Raw genomic sequence first — 15,454 nt, 5'->3', positions numbered from 1 at the left:
AAATTTAAAATATTTTAAATTTTTTTTTAGTTTAAATTTTGATTTTATTTAAATTATAAATTTACCAATTAGAGAATATCTTCTCAATTCAAATTAATGAGGATTTCAAATTTCAATCTTCTTGCCTTCTTTTAAAATTTTAATTTTGATTTTACTTAAAGTTTGAATTTCGTAGTTAGAAATTATATTTTCAATTCAAATATCAAATTCCAATTTTTTTGCCTTTCTTTTTAAATTTAAATTTGATTTATTTTAAATTTAGTAGTTAGAGAATTATCTTTTTAATTCAAATTAGTAAGAATTTAAAATTTTGATGTTCTCACACTTTTTCAAAATGTACATTTAGATCTATTGAAATTTTAATATTAGTGGTTAGTTTATTATCTTCTCAATTTAAATTCATAAGAATTTAAATTATTATTTTTATTTTAAAAAAATACAAATTTGATTATTTAAATATAGTAGTCTTTCTTGAACACACAACCTAAGCATAATAAAAGAAACAAAGGAAAATAAATTATTTCTTTGCTTTGACAGTTGACGTAGCCTAGATTAGCATAGATTAGTTTATCCATGGAGGAGACAACTAGACAAAGTAACCAATCAAAGCCATGCTCAAAAATTCCCAACTAGTTCCTAATCAAAGTCAGTCCATTTGATCGCATTCGGTTTCACGCTCACAACCACCCTACCATTCAAGTAACAGTGCACATAGTAGATTACAGCTATATTAGTGGTGGCAGATTGCATCAGTTCTATCGGTGGTGGCAGATTGTATCAGTTGTATCAGTGGTGGCAGATTGTATCAAATTGCACTTTATTTATTTTACACTCCATGAGTTCATTGTAAAGCAGGTGTAAAGCCTAATTTTTGTTGCATTTATGCATTTATTTAAGCCTTGTAAAACCTTCTAGTTTATTTTGCCACTTTCCATAGTTGTTCCATAGTTTCAAAGCTTTCAAAGATATTGACACTTGAATTATTGGACATATTTCATCATTGGGAGTTTTTGAAGATATTGGCAATGGTATCAAGAGCAGATTGTATAATCGTAAGGTGTTATTGTTTATTTTTTATTATTTATAAAATATTTCAGCCTTGTAAATCCTTTTAGGCCATTCCCAGAGCATGGAATTGGCAATTGTATCATTGCGTAGATTGAAGATTAGAGCATCAGTGGGACACATTCTACTTTTGATTTATAAAAAATATTATATTATTTTTATATAAAACGACTTATCTTTATCTAAAATCTTTATTATGCTTTTGTATAGGAATCATGGAGCATGTCAATTTATCCATGGGTCTTGACTTTACAACATTTATCAATGGTATGACCTTGAGCTACAATGGAAAAGATTATTCCCCAAAGGACTTTTTAGAGTGGATTATAGTTGAGACAACTAAGAAAGCTTGGTTCTTGGCAATAAAAAATGAGAAGCTCTTCTTAGTGATAACAAAGAGAGATTTCAAGGAACATGAGGAGCCATGGGATGCATCTTTCTCAAAGCATAATATGACTCAAGGAGGCAATTTGCTCAAAATAACAATAGAAAGGGACAACATTGTAATGGTAATTTACACAAAGTCTAGAACTAGTAATAGAAAGTTTCTTCTTTCGAAGAAAGATGCAAAGCACTTTGTGATACCGCCTCCAAAATCATATCAATTCCTTGAATTGATGCCTACATTGGAGATCCTCCAACTTGTGTGGGAGAAATTTCCCATTGTGGAAGCAAGGAAAATGCACTCAAAGTTAATGTTTGAATACTTTGAGAGGGTTACGCTAAATTTCCTAATTTTAATTTTATGAACTCTAAAAATTTGCTTGCTTTTACGTTTTAATTTATTCTTTCAATAGTGGTTTTTTTTTTAAATATCCAAAAGTACTTATAAAAATGAATTTGGACATTTACACAATGAAAATTTAATAAAATAGATGTTAATCCTTGATTTTTTAATAAAATATCCAAAAGTACTTATAAAAATGAATTTGGACATTTGCATAGTGCAAAATTAATAAAATAGATGTTAATCCCTGATTTTTTACGGATTTCCTAATATAAACTCACAATTTCCCAAAACGAAGAGCTTGAAGACCCAAAAAGAAAATTGTATTGAAGACTCTAAATTGTATACTCTTTTCACATCAATTCACCTAGACCCACTAATCCCAAATGGCTTTGAAGGCTCTGATGAAAGGAGTCATGGGCCAAGGAAGATGGGATAAGTGACAGTGAGGTAGACCCTCAAACCAAGGATAAAATTTGAAGAGAATAGCAGAGAGTACATCCTTGATACTTGAGGTATTTTAATTTGGATTCATTGATGAGTATATATCTGGAAATAGGGGAACATGCCTTTCAGAGATTCGACCTAATCAAAAATTTGGAGAAAGTTACGACAACAAACTGTCCATGGTATTGAAAATGCAAACAGTCAAATACCTTTCTTCAAACATAGTCTTAGCAAGTAATCAAAAGTATAGAATGGAGAACAAGGACAAGGTGGAAAAACTTTTATAGAATCCAACTTCAATTCAACTAGAGCCTCCTCTTGTTACTCCTACCTTTCTCATAACGGCAAGTTTGAGTGCAATACCCAATGGAATTTGGCATTGTCCCCATCACTTAAGGTTCCATTGATGATGGCCATACTGCAAGTCCCAATTATTCTTTCCATTCCTTGATTCAAGGGAATAGCCTAGGCCTCATGCCTCAAGGAGACAGGTGCAGGGTTGACTCCAAGCGAGTTTAGCATTAGTGGATGACCACATTCAAGAGGTCACCACGCGATTTTAGCACTATTAGATGGCCACATTCAAGATCTCACTTGGGGAGTTTTTCTTCTCCATTTGAACTCCTTAGAATTTGCGTAGACCCTAATGGAGTACAGTCCTATCTTCCTTGGCCCGCACCTTGTCTACCTGCTACCATGGTATCATGGATTCACTGTGGACGACATGGACTCATCTCACCACATGCTGCACTTTTCAATGATTCTTCGCTTCTCAAGGATCCTAAGGGAGTACCATCCTATCCTTCATTCCATTGGGAGAGCATTTGGCATGGTTCTTGAGACCACTCAAACAACAGTGTCAGTGGTCGCATACGATAGAGTTCCTCACTTTAGGATGATAGTTGAGTACTCGGAGCCCCTACCAAAGGCGATCCTTCTTGAGTTTCTCAAAGGAGGAGAGTTCAAGAAAAGAGTTGAGATATCAAGTCTACCACATTAGTGTCTACATTGCAGATAGATGGGACACTTGGCACACGATTGTTAAAGGAGTCAGGGTAGGGCTCCTCCTCAGCCTCGATAGGAGTAGAGGGTAGCGTTCTCGGATAGAGAGCAACACCTAGAGTCCTAGACACCCTAGATAGAGCCTTCTAAGGGGCTTGGACTATAGGGGATTGCAAGAAGCCCAATAAGAAGGCTTTGAAGAGACGTAGGTGGCATGCCATACTCTGAGAGTGCAGGAGGACATAGTGAGTGGTAGCTCCTAGTCCTAAGGAAAGTAGTTGAGGCTGCCTTAGCAGATCATCCCCAAGCTCCAAAGGATGAGACCTTCTTTGATCCTTTGGTAGACCCCCCAATGACAAGAATGCAGAGCACATAGGCTCTTGCACAACAGCATGACACAAGGGCTCCCACCACTTCAGCTTCCACTTCCCCCTCAAGCTCCTCCAGATCTCGCTTCCCCCCCCTGCCCCTCCCACCCCACCCCATCTGTTTCTACTCCCCCCCTTCCACCTGCTTCCCTTGCTATAGTCACTCTCACCATCTACCCCTCTCCTCGCTACTCCCTCCTCTTCTCATCCCCCTTTAAGTAGCTCCGACTGCCTCTTTCGCCTCCTACCCTCCCTCCTAGTCCCATCCTAACCCCTAGCCCTTGAATAATGGCACACCTGAGTCTTCCTCTCCCCCCAAGCTACAGCTTCCCCATCTCAACAGCATGTTAGTCCCCCTCCTTGGCAGGTTACTGCCCCCCGGGAGTAGTAAGGATCAAGTTTGTTCACCTAACTTTCAGGTTTGAAGCCTCACCCTGGGCAAAACCATTTTCGAGAGAGTTCTAGAGGCTTGGGCCATGGAACTACCTATAGATTCTAGATGAGGGGATCCATCAATTGGTTTCTTCTCGCACCCACCCTTTCTTAGTTCTTCCATACTGTTTCCATGGAAGAGGAGCAATGGGCCATCCGTGTCTTCATCCTACACTAACAGAGCAATTGATGTTCATGATGGAGGTGTCGTTGGCCCCAAGGGGAGGGAGCTTTCAATCTCCCACGGTGATACAGCCACTTTCACCTCAGCTTTGCCCCGGATGACACAGCACAAGCATTGCAATAGGCGCGATGGGTTTGGGTCTAGAGATATAGCTCAAGCAAGCTACATACTAGACACTTTAGTAGTGCACTATGAGGCTTGGGGTAGAGACTTCCTTCATGATGCAATGCACCATGAAGATGAGCATACACCTAGTCATGCCTCTGGTACCATCACACAGATGCAAAATAACCCCCCTCGAAGTCATAGAAGTCCAAGGATGTTGTATAGGGTCCCACTCATATGGGAGCCTTGTTTTCCACCCTCTCCTCCCCATGAGATAGAGCTTGATGAGTTGGAACTTGCACGGGCTTTGCAATCATGTAGGAAAGCAGCCATAGCATTTGATACTTCATTAGGATTCACAGAGGGTTATGGTAACAGTCAGTGGACTTTCCTTTGATATAGATACCGGTGTCATCTCCTCCCAAAGAGGGGCCCCGAGGTGTGTGGTCCCCTATAGTATGTAGGAGTGGGGGGCTTGCATTTTTGTCTCACCGGTGATGGCAGCAACCGATGTATATGATCAGAGTCAACTTATCATAAGGAGGAAATTACGAATGGGTGTATGGTTGGGAGGCTCTAGGATTGGCATCTTGAATGTGTATGCTCAAGCTTGTAGAAAACAGTCCCTCGCATTTTGGAGGTGGCTAATTGAGAGCCTCCCCAATGTGGACTCTTAGATTGTTGGAGGTGACTTCAACAACCTCAAGTTTGAGGAGGACAAGCAAGGTGGAGCCTCTTTTTCAAAGATGCATGTGAACGAGAGGAGCACGTGAAAGCAATTCATCTTTATGATCTACGGCAAAGACCCTTGGCGGGAGGTATAGTTCTCCAGAATTCACAATAGCCTCCACTTCTTCATTGGGCAACCAACGATGTGATGGATTTCTAGAGAAACTAGATAGGTTTTATATGAGCAATTAGGCATGGAGCCACGGGCCTTTTGGTAGGTACCACCATGTTTGACCACTTCCCAATATTGCTCCACCTAGAGCACCCCTATCGAGGGCTCCCCTAGAAAGGCATCAGTGATCGAGATGCCTTGTTCTAGGACAAGGAGGTACAATAGGCTATTACAAAGATTTGGTAGTAGTCCAAGACCCCACCAAAGGGAGACTGGGTGGAGGAGAGAAGTGAGGAGCTTCAGTCTTAGGCTCTCCATTGGTGACACCTCCTCTAGGAGCATGAGAGAGCATTGAGACAGGACTTAGCTTTCATAGAGTGGGTCTTGGGAGCAAGATTTAGGTTCCTAGTGGCTTGTGGATTGGTATAAGTGTGCACGGATAGAGCTCTAGCACATGGAGATCCATTGAGCAGAGTTCGTTATCACTCCTCTAGGGCCTAGTGGGTACAACAGGATCATATGATGACAAGGCAATCTTTCTAGACCATTGGGACACCACCAAAAAGATTGAGAGATGAGAGTAAAAAATGCATTGTAAATCCCTAGGATATTCTAGATATGAACAAGACTTCTATCGACAATTTTTCCAATCCGAGGAGTCGTCTCCCTAGGTCCGTGCTGGTAAGGAGGCAGTTTGGGCTCATATCCTAGTAGTGGTCTATTAGAATATGAACAGGTAGGTCGAGGAGCGTCTCGCTAAAGAGGAGCTCAAGAACCTCCCTTGATAGAAGTGCCTTGGAGAGGATGGATTGACACCATACTTTTTTTGTTGCTTCAGGGAGCACATCCACACACTCCTATTTTCACCTTTTAAGAAAGTTCTTTTCCATAGTCTCTGAGTAATTGTTGGATTTTTTTATACCAAAGGGCCCCACAAGTCTAATCTTTGTCGTGGAGACCGATTACTCTATTGGACAATATCTCGGTTGTAGCCCCATTTTAGTGGGAGCAGTGAGAGTATTCCCTCCAAGCCCTATATAAGAGATACATAGAGAGGGGGCACAGGTGGGGGCTGGAAGGGGCATGTTTGATGGTTGTCCTTAGAACATCATTATGGAAGCCAGGGAGACCTATCTAGAGAGTCCCGAAGGGCTAACTCTAGGTTTGTGAACAAGTTTTTTAGTCTATTCTTCAATCTATGGCTATCCCGTTGAACAAATAGGCTTTAGTCTCTAGTTTTTGGAGGGAGACACTAGCCCATTAAGGGGCACATTCGCAAATCCTCTAGCATCCCACTAAAACCCTAGATATGCACACAAGAGAAATAGGAATTACGACAAACATATACTTTGGTAAATCACAATTTTGATGTAGGTGGAGTGCAACACATGGCTTCCTACACGAGCATCACTTTGTAAATGAGATCCATGTGGAGCTTAGTGAGCATTATATTTATGCTTTCCTCATTCATCTATTAGGTACTTTTGAGTTTAGTTGATTAGTGACAATATTGATCTTTTACCCATCAATTTTCCTTGTATATCAGAGGCTAGTTGCCCTACTCTCTAGTAATGCTCACGTCTTGACTCAATCAATTCAAGCACTCGTTTTCATTGTGCAAGAAATGGCAAGGAGATAGGCATTTTTTACTTCTGTGCCAGTGAAATAGTGATACAAGTCACCCACCGCCCATTTTGACTCTAATCAAGAAAATCTTATGGTTATATGCAAAAAAAAACATCCCACATCTTTGTCTCACAATATAAACCCTTTAATAAGTACTGAATGTTCTATCAATTTCTCAAGCTGTAGTACCTCCAGCATTGATATTCACAAATACGTATGTGAATTAATTGTAACCGCTTTTGGTTTTTATAGCACAAACATGCCAACCTTGTTATTTTGCACATGCACCTCTATTTATACTTTGATAACATCTATACACATGTGATAACAAAGGCTCTCAAAAGAAAAAGCAAGTCTACATAGATGACCTTGTTTCTATGAGACTCTTATGCCTGAAGAAGAGGTAAATGAAGAATGCATGCTTTAAAGTGACATAAAATGAAAATTGCATCCATCAAATTCCAAAATGTATAGTTATTATGGAGCAAACCTATAAAAATATAGCACTTCAGCTCTCAAGGAGAGAAACAATTTATATCGACAATCAAAATACTATATAGAACCCTACTATGCATCTGTTGCCCTTTCAACACACTTACACTTTGCATTCACACCCTAGGGACCTTGCAAACGCATCTTGACTGATATCATAGATGATGTACATTTTAAGGCTAGAATATATCCAATCCTTTTTTAAAGAACAAAGGAGAAAGAAAAGGGGAAGAAGGGCGTCTAAAAGAGACATGAAAGAAAACTAAGAGTAAAGAGAAAAATAAAATAAAATAAGAGATAGCTTAGGAAATAAAGCTTAGCTTACATTTATAATATAAAGTACCCAAGCATAAAAACTCTTGGATAAACCCAATGCCTACTAAACTATAAAATCCCAATCCAAGTGAGAGAGAAAGAGAAAGAGAGAGAGAGAGAGAGAGAGAGAGAGAGATGCTAACACAAGACAAACCAATGCAAACAAAAGAATACAAAAGGAACATCAATGCAAACACAAAGAAAAAAGACGACATTTTCTTTTTCTTTATTATTTCGGAGCTATGCTAGGATGACCATGACTAGAGTTTTTGGCCTAGCATCAATGAGTGGCTCCAAGACTCAAGTGTGTTCTTTTAGTGGGCATATGGAGCACTACATGGACGTAGAGCCCACAGCTGAACATTAGGAGGGAGTGTTAGATTTATTGGTCAATGCCCTACCTGTGAGTCCCTATATCAAGCGATTAAGGCTAGGATTTTGTAGATGCACATGCCACATGGAGCACTACATGGACGTAGAGCCCACAGCTGAACATTGGGAGGGAGTGTTAGATTTATTGGTCAATGCCCTACCTGTGAGTCCCTATATCAAGCAATTAAGGCTAGGATTTTGTAGATGTGCATGCCACATGTGCAATAGGATTGTGCATCCATCTCAACTTGCCTCTCTTTTTTTGAGTGGGGGCATGGCCCTAGGTTTTGTGGAGAAAATCTAGACCATGCTTGTTTGTCACAATATAGCATTATGTAAGCTACGGAGTGCCCATTTATATGGCCCCATTGGTCAAGTCTAGGATTCTCAACCTATAGCTATTCTACTCTATGGCTATGTGAGTCTATAAATAGTATGTGATTTTTGGGAGGGGTGAGACTACACTATCCAAGCCTCGTATGAGAGAAAGAGAGAGGTGGGGCACGGGTGTGAGGTGGCATGTTTGGCCTTAGCCATCCATAGGACATCACTATGCAAGCTAAAGGCACCTATATATGCATCCCCAAGGACTACTCTAGGTTTGTAAATGAGTACTTTAGTCTATAAATAACATCACTTTAGTCTTTGGTTTTTGGAGGGAGACACTAGCCCCTAACACTACTATATAAGGGGCGCATTTGCAACTCCTCTAGTATCTCACTAAAACCGTAGATAGGCACACAAAAGAAGATGAGTTACAACAAATATATACTCTAGTACATCACAATTTTGGCTATAGGTAGAGTGCAACACATGGCTTCCTACACGAGCATCCCTTTGTACTAAGAGTCCATGTGGAGCTTAATGAGCATGATATTTATGGCATGTTCTATGTCATGTGGTTCCACATTTAGGCATTCATCTATGGGTACTTTTTAGTGGATTAGAGAGAAGATTGAGATCCTTTACCCATCAATTTTTCTTGTATAGCATAGGCTAGTTGCCCTACTCTCTAGTAATGCTCATGTCTTGACTCAATCAATTCAAGTGCTCATTCTCATTGTATAAGAAATGGCAAAGAAAGATGTATTTTGACTTCCGTGCACCTATCGAGTGTAGTAGATATATATCTAAATGAATCTAGGAACATGCCCAAACTCATCCTCAAAAAAACACAACCATAGTGCAATTTCGATCTCGTGCTAGTCACTCAAGGTTGAAAACCATAAACTCCATCACGCATAGCAAGGACTAGCTACCATGACATCCCCATTGTCGTCATCAGCTCCCGACAGTGGGTGTAGACCAAAGTCTAAACAATATGCTCTCACACATACAAATCCACACACCCATACATACAAGTCACCCACCAACCATTTTGACTCTAATAAAAAGAACCCCGGGAGCAACATTGAACTGAGTTTTCTGGAGTTCCATTCTCAAGAGTTCCAAGATATGTACAAAATATATAATCCCACATCTTTGCCCTCTAATTAAATATACCCTTTAGTAATTACTGAATGTTCTACCAGTTATTCCTCCACATGTATGAACCTGGAGCAGAGCAATCGACGTACCTCAAGCATTGATATTCACATAGATTACCTTTAAGTCTAGAAAATATCCAATCCTTTTTGTTGAAAGACAAAGGAGAGAGAAAAGCAAAAGAAGAGCATCTAAAAGCGACATGAAAGAAAACTAAGAGTAAAAGAGAAAAAATAAATTAAAACAAAGATAACTTAGGAGGAAAAGCTCAGCTTATGCCCAAGCATGGAATCTCTTGGAGAAACTGAGCACCTACTAAGCTATAAAATCCCAACGAGAGAGAGAGAGAGAGAGAGAGAGAGAGAGAGAGAGAGCTACTAAGCTATAAAATCCCAACCAATTGCAGAGAGGAGAAAGAGAGAGAGAGATGCTAACACAAGACAAACCAACGTAAACACAAGAATACAAAAGAAACATCAATGCAAACACAAGGAATAAGACGTCATTTTTCTTTATCTTTTTATTCCCCCTGTGGTGGGGGTGGGGGGCAGGGACATAACAAAGCAAAACATTACCTAGACCAGAGAATATCAAAAAATTTGCAAACCTAAGAGCTACACAGAAAATGGTCTTTGAAGCTCCCCACTTTAAATTTTGATTCTATGTTCAAGGGTCCTAAACACACGTAAAGCCCAAATTCCAAAAAACATGACGACTACACCAGAGTTTCTTCATTACTTTCTTGTATTGTAGCCTTTTTGGAGAAGTAACAGTATTAAATAATAGATTAAGTACTATAATCGATGATACTAGACAGGCGCCGTTGGACGTGTTTGGCGAATTTACTTATAAAAACCTTAACAATCTTATCAAGATCTTGCCATGGTCAACACTCCATAATACAACACATCTATACTCGCCAGTCAAAATCGTTTAATTGTCACTGATGATGAAACAGACGTAATAAAGGAGGCAGTTTAAAAATACAAGCAACAAAGAAACCTTGCAACTGTCATGAATGGAATATACCATAAGACTAATATTTTCATGTTGAGAGGACTAAAAAAGCTTTAAGCAACTTACTAGATATTTGAATGGTAGCATAAGCATGCCTTGAATCGTTCCTCCTAATATGGAGCCGAATCTGCACTGAATCGTTTTAAGGTAGAAACAGCAGATTCAGAACTCAGAACCTTGATATGTACTCACTATAAAATGGGATTATCGCTCCATTTAGAAAAGATGGAATTCCTGGTAGAAACAGCGTGCAAAGCTGATTGCAAAATTAAGAATAAAAAACAAAGTACATCTCATATAAATCACAATACCCTTTACAAAATAGTTGAGCTTGGAAATCCTGGTGCGGCTTCATGGCATGGAGCTTCATGCTTTTGACAGTCTAAACACAATAAAAATACACCTCCAAAACACTTTCCATTGCTGAAGCATCAAAATGTTTACTTCAGAGTCTTTTTTTAAAATTCAACATCTAAAGATCACAAAACTTGAAAGGCCTAATTCTAACCTTAAAGCTTTCATTACACCTAAAGTAGTGAATGACCAAGCTTATGCTTGCCCTCTGGCAGGAATAGATAACATGAGATTCATAAGCTTGCTTGCATGCTCATCCAGAGCCTGTCTCACTGTCTCTCAGTCCCTCTGTCTCTCTGTCTCCTCTCCGCCTTAGCCGAGACCTGATCTTGAACATGGGCTTCTCAGGCACAGGAATAAATTTGACTATAAAGGCAATCGGCCAACTCAGAAAGCCAATTATGATGCATATCAACCAATGCTGCCAACTGAGCTCGACTGTTGAAGCAAACCTATTCAGAAACTCAACTATTATTACTTGGAGAATTAGAGTGCTGCAAAGAATCCCAAGGAACAACCAATTTTTTAAAAGCCCTTTAAATATATTTTTCTCCTCTAGCTTTCTCGCATTGACTTCATTGAAGAACTGGCACAATACAAATGCATTAAATATGACTGTATTGTTGATCTTGTCTGCATCATAGCTCTTCAACCTCATGATGTCCTTGCCTCTAAACTGCAGTGTGAGAAGCACAATTATCTGGTACAAAGCCTGTGCGATAATGTTCCTCCACATCACATTCGAGATCAATGTCTCCTTGCGACTAATAGGTGGTCTACTAAGCAGCTCATCTGTGGGAGGCTCAGTAGCCAAAGCAAGTGCTCCCAGTGTGTCCATTATGAGGTTTACCCACAACAACTGTACAGCAGTCAAAGGTACATTTCCGGATGAGACAGCAGCGACAAAATTGATAGTGAGAGCCGCCACATTCACAGTTAATTGAAACTGGATGAATTTCTGGATATTTAGGTAAACAGAGCGCCCCCATCGTACCACCTTTACCACGGATGTAAAGTCATCATCCAAGATAATTATATCAGAGCTCTCTTTGGCGACTTCTGTGCCTTGAATGCCCATAGCCAATCCAATATCTGCTGCATGAAGTGCAGGGGCATCATTAGTGCCATCACCAGTCACGGCAACAACCTCACCGAGTTCCCTCAATGTTTGCACCATCAAGAGCTTATCAGAAGGTGAAGACCGCGCCATTACCACAATCTCAGGCAACCGTTGTATTCTCATTTCAGCTGGCCAGTCCCGGAAAGTTGGTCCATCAATGGCAATTCCTTTCTGAAGGATACCACACTCGGTAGCTATTGCCTTGGCTGTCATGATATTATCCCCAGTGACCATCCGAACCTTTACACCAGCTGCTTGGCACCGCTGCACAGCCTCATAGACGCCAGGCCTGCAAGGGTCTTTGATTCCAACTATTGCAAATAGAGTAAGCTCGTGTTCAGGAATCTTCCAAACCTCCAACTGCTCTCCAGTTGGTACATCTTCACTACCCAACTCCCGATAGCCAAATGCTATGCAACGCAAACTTTCAGCAGCCATTCCATCAATCACATTCTTCAGAGATGCTCTTGTACTGTCATCAATGAGTTTTATAGAATTACTTGCAGTCAATAGCTTGGTACTCCATTGCAAAACTACCTCCGCAGCTCCTTTCCAATGAACATGTACCTTCCCACCTTCAGCGACTCTTACAGCCACTCCTGCCTTCTTCTTTATTGAATTAAATGTTTCAACTTGTAAAATAGTAGACAATGATCTCACAGATTCAAAATCCATACCAATTTTCAGTCCCCACAACAATACTGCCTTTTCTGTGGGTGAACCCGTCACCTCTCGTTCTCCGCCTTCTGGAGGAACAAAAACACTGCCATTGGTATTTTGAGCAATGCCCTCTAGAAGCAGACCATAGACATCCTTTTGAAGACTCTGCAACTCTGCAACTGGCTCTCTTATTTCATCTGCAACCCAAGCCTTCACTACGGTCATCTCATTGAGAGTGAGTGTACCTGTCTTATCACTGCAGATCGTTGTTGCACAGCCCATGGTTTCACAAGCAGACAATCGTCTCACAAGGGCCCGATCAGCCATCATCTTTTTCATTGCATACGCTAAAGTGAGAGTTACTGCTAATGGGAGACCCTCGGGCACGGCAACAACTACGATTGTAACAGCAATTGCAAAAATGTCTACTATACTATTAAGTGCAGTACTTGCTGAAGTATATCCAGCCTTAAATTTTCCTGAGTTGTTTGAACCATCTTTGTGACCGACAAAATAGAAGATGAACAAAATCACAAATACTAAAATTGCAACAGACAATCCAACCTGACCAATGAAAGTAGCCACACCATTCAAACGAACCTGCAAAGGGGTTTCCTCTCCATTATCTTCACCAATCGCTGCCATGAGTTGGCCCCATTCAGTCGCCATTCCAACCCCAGTTATTAGCATTAACCCATGACCATCATCCACCTTGGAGCCAGACAATAGAATAGGCATTTTATGGTGTACATGAACTGGCTCACTCTCTCCCGTCATACTTGATTCATCCAAGTATAGAGAATGTCCATCGACAAACAGGCCATCTGCAGGTACCTGGTCCCCAATATTCAGAGAGACAATGTCACCCACAACTAGCTCAAAGATTGATATCTCTATTCTCCTTCCTCCTCTGATCACTTGAACCCGGATATTTCGTTTATGCTCATTCAAAGCTGAAAATTGAAGAGCTTGCCTGTAATCGCTGACCGACGTGACGAGAACTACAAGCATGACAGCAACAGCAATGCTCGTCCCATCATACCAGCCTTCCTCAATGCCGTGGGTTTTGATACCCAAGGCTAGAGATAGCACTGCACATACTATTAAAATGATGAGCGTGGGATCCTTGAGAGCATCCCAAACGAATGCAATGAAGCGTTTAGGAGGTTGCCTGGGATACGTGTTCGACCCAAAATGCTTCCTGCGCTTCTCGATCTCCTGAGGGTCGTCGCGAATACCATGCTTCAAACTCGTTCCGAGGCTCCGGGCCACTCCTTCGACACTACCCAGCTCTTGGAGGGATTCTGAGTTGCGTTCTTGCACCAAACGCACCAGCGTGTCAGGAGTTACGGTGAAACAAGCGTGCCCATTTAGTCCGGCAGCCGCTTGCTGAAAGCGGCTCACTGCTAGGACAGCATGCGTGCCAGCTTTGAACCGGCGTATTCTCCTCGATCGTTCCAGCTCGTCGAAGTTGGTAGTGTACCGAAACCTGCGAGCAGCATTGAGCACAAGAGTGGCCTTCTTCCACCTTTGGAGACTCTCGGTGGTAGGGTGCTTGGAAGGAATGTCGAAGACATCTTCTTCGGCACTGTCATAATCATCGGGGTGGAAGCTTCGTGTGGAGACGCAGGAATCCACACGAAAGGAAGTGCGGGTGGATAAGAAATCCTTATTGGACGAAGGGAAGGGGTCATCTGAGAGGGTGCTCCTGTTGGAGAGGTGGCTCCTGGAGGGGGGTCGTTTCAGGGAACTCATGGCAACAAGGACCTTTGCGCAGGCGAGACCAAGAGATTTTACGGTAAGGGAAGGGCAGAAACATGTAGATGGCGAGAAGGACTAGGTAGATCCGAGAGGATGCATGAGGAAGAGAAAAATGCAGGAGAGTGAAAAGCTTCGAGGTCACGTAAACGGGGGCTTCCCGTGGAGCTACCTGGCTGCTTTTGGGAGCAAAGTTCTTCCTCGGCAGCGCTACTTTTCGGAGCGAATCTCTTCCGGGCAGAAGCTATACAGGCTGCTTTTTCTGGCAGAAGTTACTCGGGAAATTCGCAATCGATCGAACCGTCGTCCACCGCAAGCAACTCCGTCGCAGAGCGTCGCCGACAATCGAGAGAGGCAGTGCGTCGCCCACAATCGAGAGAGAGAGAGAGAGAGACGAGGGGCAGCAAGAAAACGAGGTACTACGCGAACGTCCGAGCATCGCGAAGCCGATCAAAGTGGTCTGGGCAAAGTTCCCAGCAAAATGGAGCGAAGGCGATGAAGTCTAAAAAGAGGAAAGCGGACGGCACCGCCAAACTTGTACGCACTTCGCAGCACCTTCGTCGCAATGAACGTTCTCCTTCACTCCGACCTCACCCGCACCTTCTTCCCACATTCCCACCCGACAGTTCTATTTACTTTGAATAGCCCTTCCGCGTGTACTATAAGCATCCACCACCACCACCACAAGTACACCACCAGCCCAATCCATCCCTTTGTCCCTCTTGCAGCGGCAGCAGCCATGGCGCTCCGAGCTTTTCATCAGAGCTTTCAGTTGTACGCCCTTTCGCATGAATCCAGTTGGCGCACAGCACAAGATGCAGGCCCCGGAGAGTCCCGAGACACATTGGGCAAACAACCATTTTCCTTCCGCACCAAATCCAGGTGGCACATAGCTCGCGGCAACACTTTGCCCGGAGACAGAGTGCCAAACCTCGACTCTAGAGGGAACTTTTCAAGAAGTTAGAGGGAGCTTTTCACAAGCTGGCATTGTGGCTCGAGTGCCAACCCTCGACTCTCCTTGCTTCAAACAACATTTCATGTGAGACTGTCCTTTCTAGATGGCGCACACTGCAAGGCATAGATT

At 41.9% G+C, this 15,454-nt stretch overlaps 1 pseudogene; it reads right to left on the bottom strand.

The window, feature by feature from the left end:
• Positions 1-10,794: 10,794 nt before the first annotated feature.
• On the bottom strand, positions 10,795-14,885 carry LOC147900216 (calcium-transporting ATPase 8, plasma membrane-type pseudogene; annotated as a pseudogene).
• Positions 14,886-15,454: the final 569 nt, after the last annotated feature.

Source organism: Dipteris shenzhenensis, chromosome 7 (assembly GCF_047967505.1).
Source record: "Dipteris shenzhenensis isolate YYH24624 ecotype China chromosome 7, Dip_SZ_1.0, whole genome shotgun sequence".
NCBI classification, from domain to species: domain Eukaryota; kingdom Viridiplantae; phylum Streptophyta; class Polypodiopsida; order Gleicheniales; family Dipteridaceae; genus Dipteris; species Dipteris shenzhenensis.
Note: the sequence above shows the minus strand (reverse complement) of the source record. Positions and strands in the feature narration are given on the sequence as shown.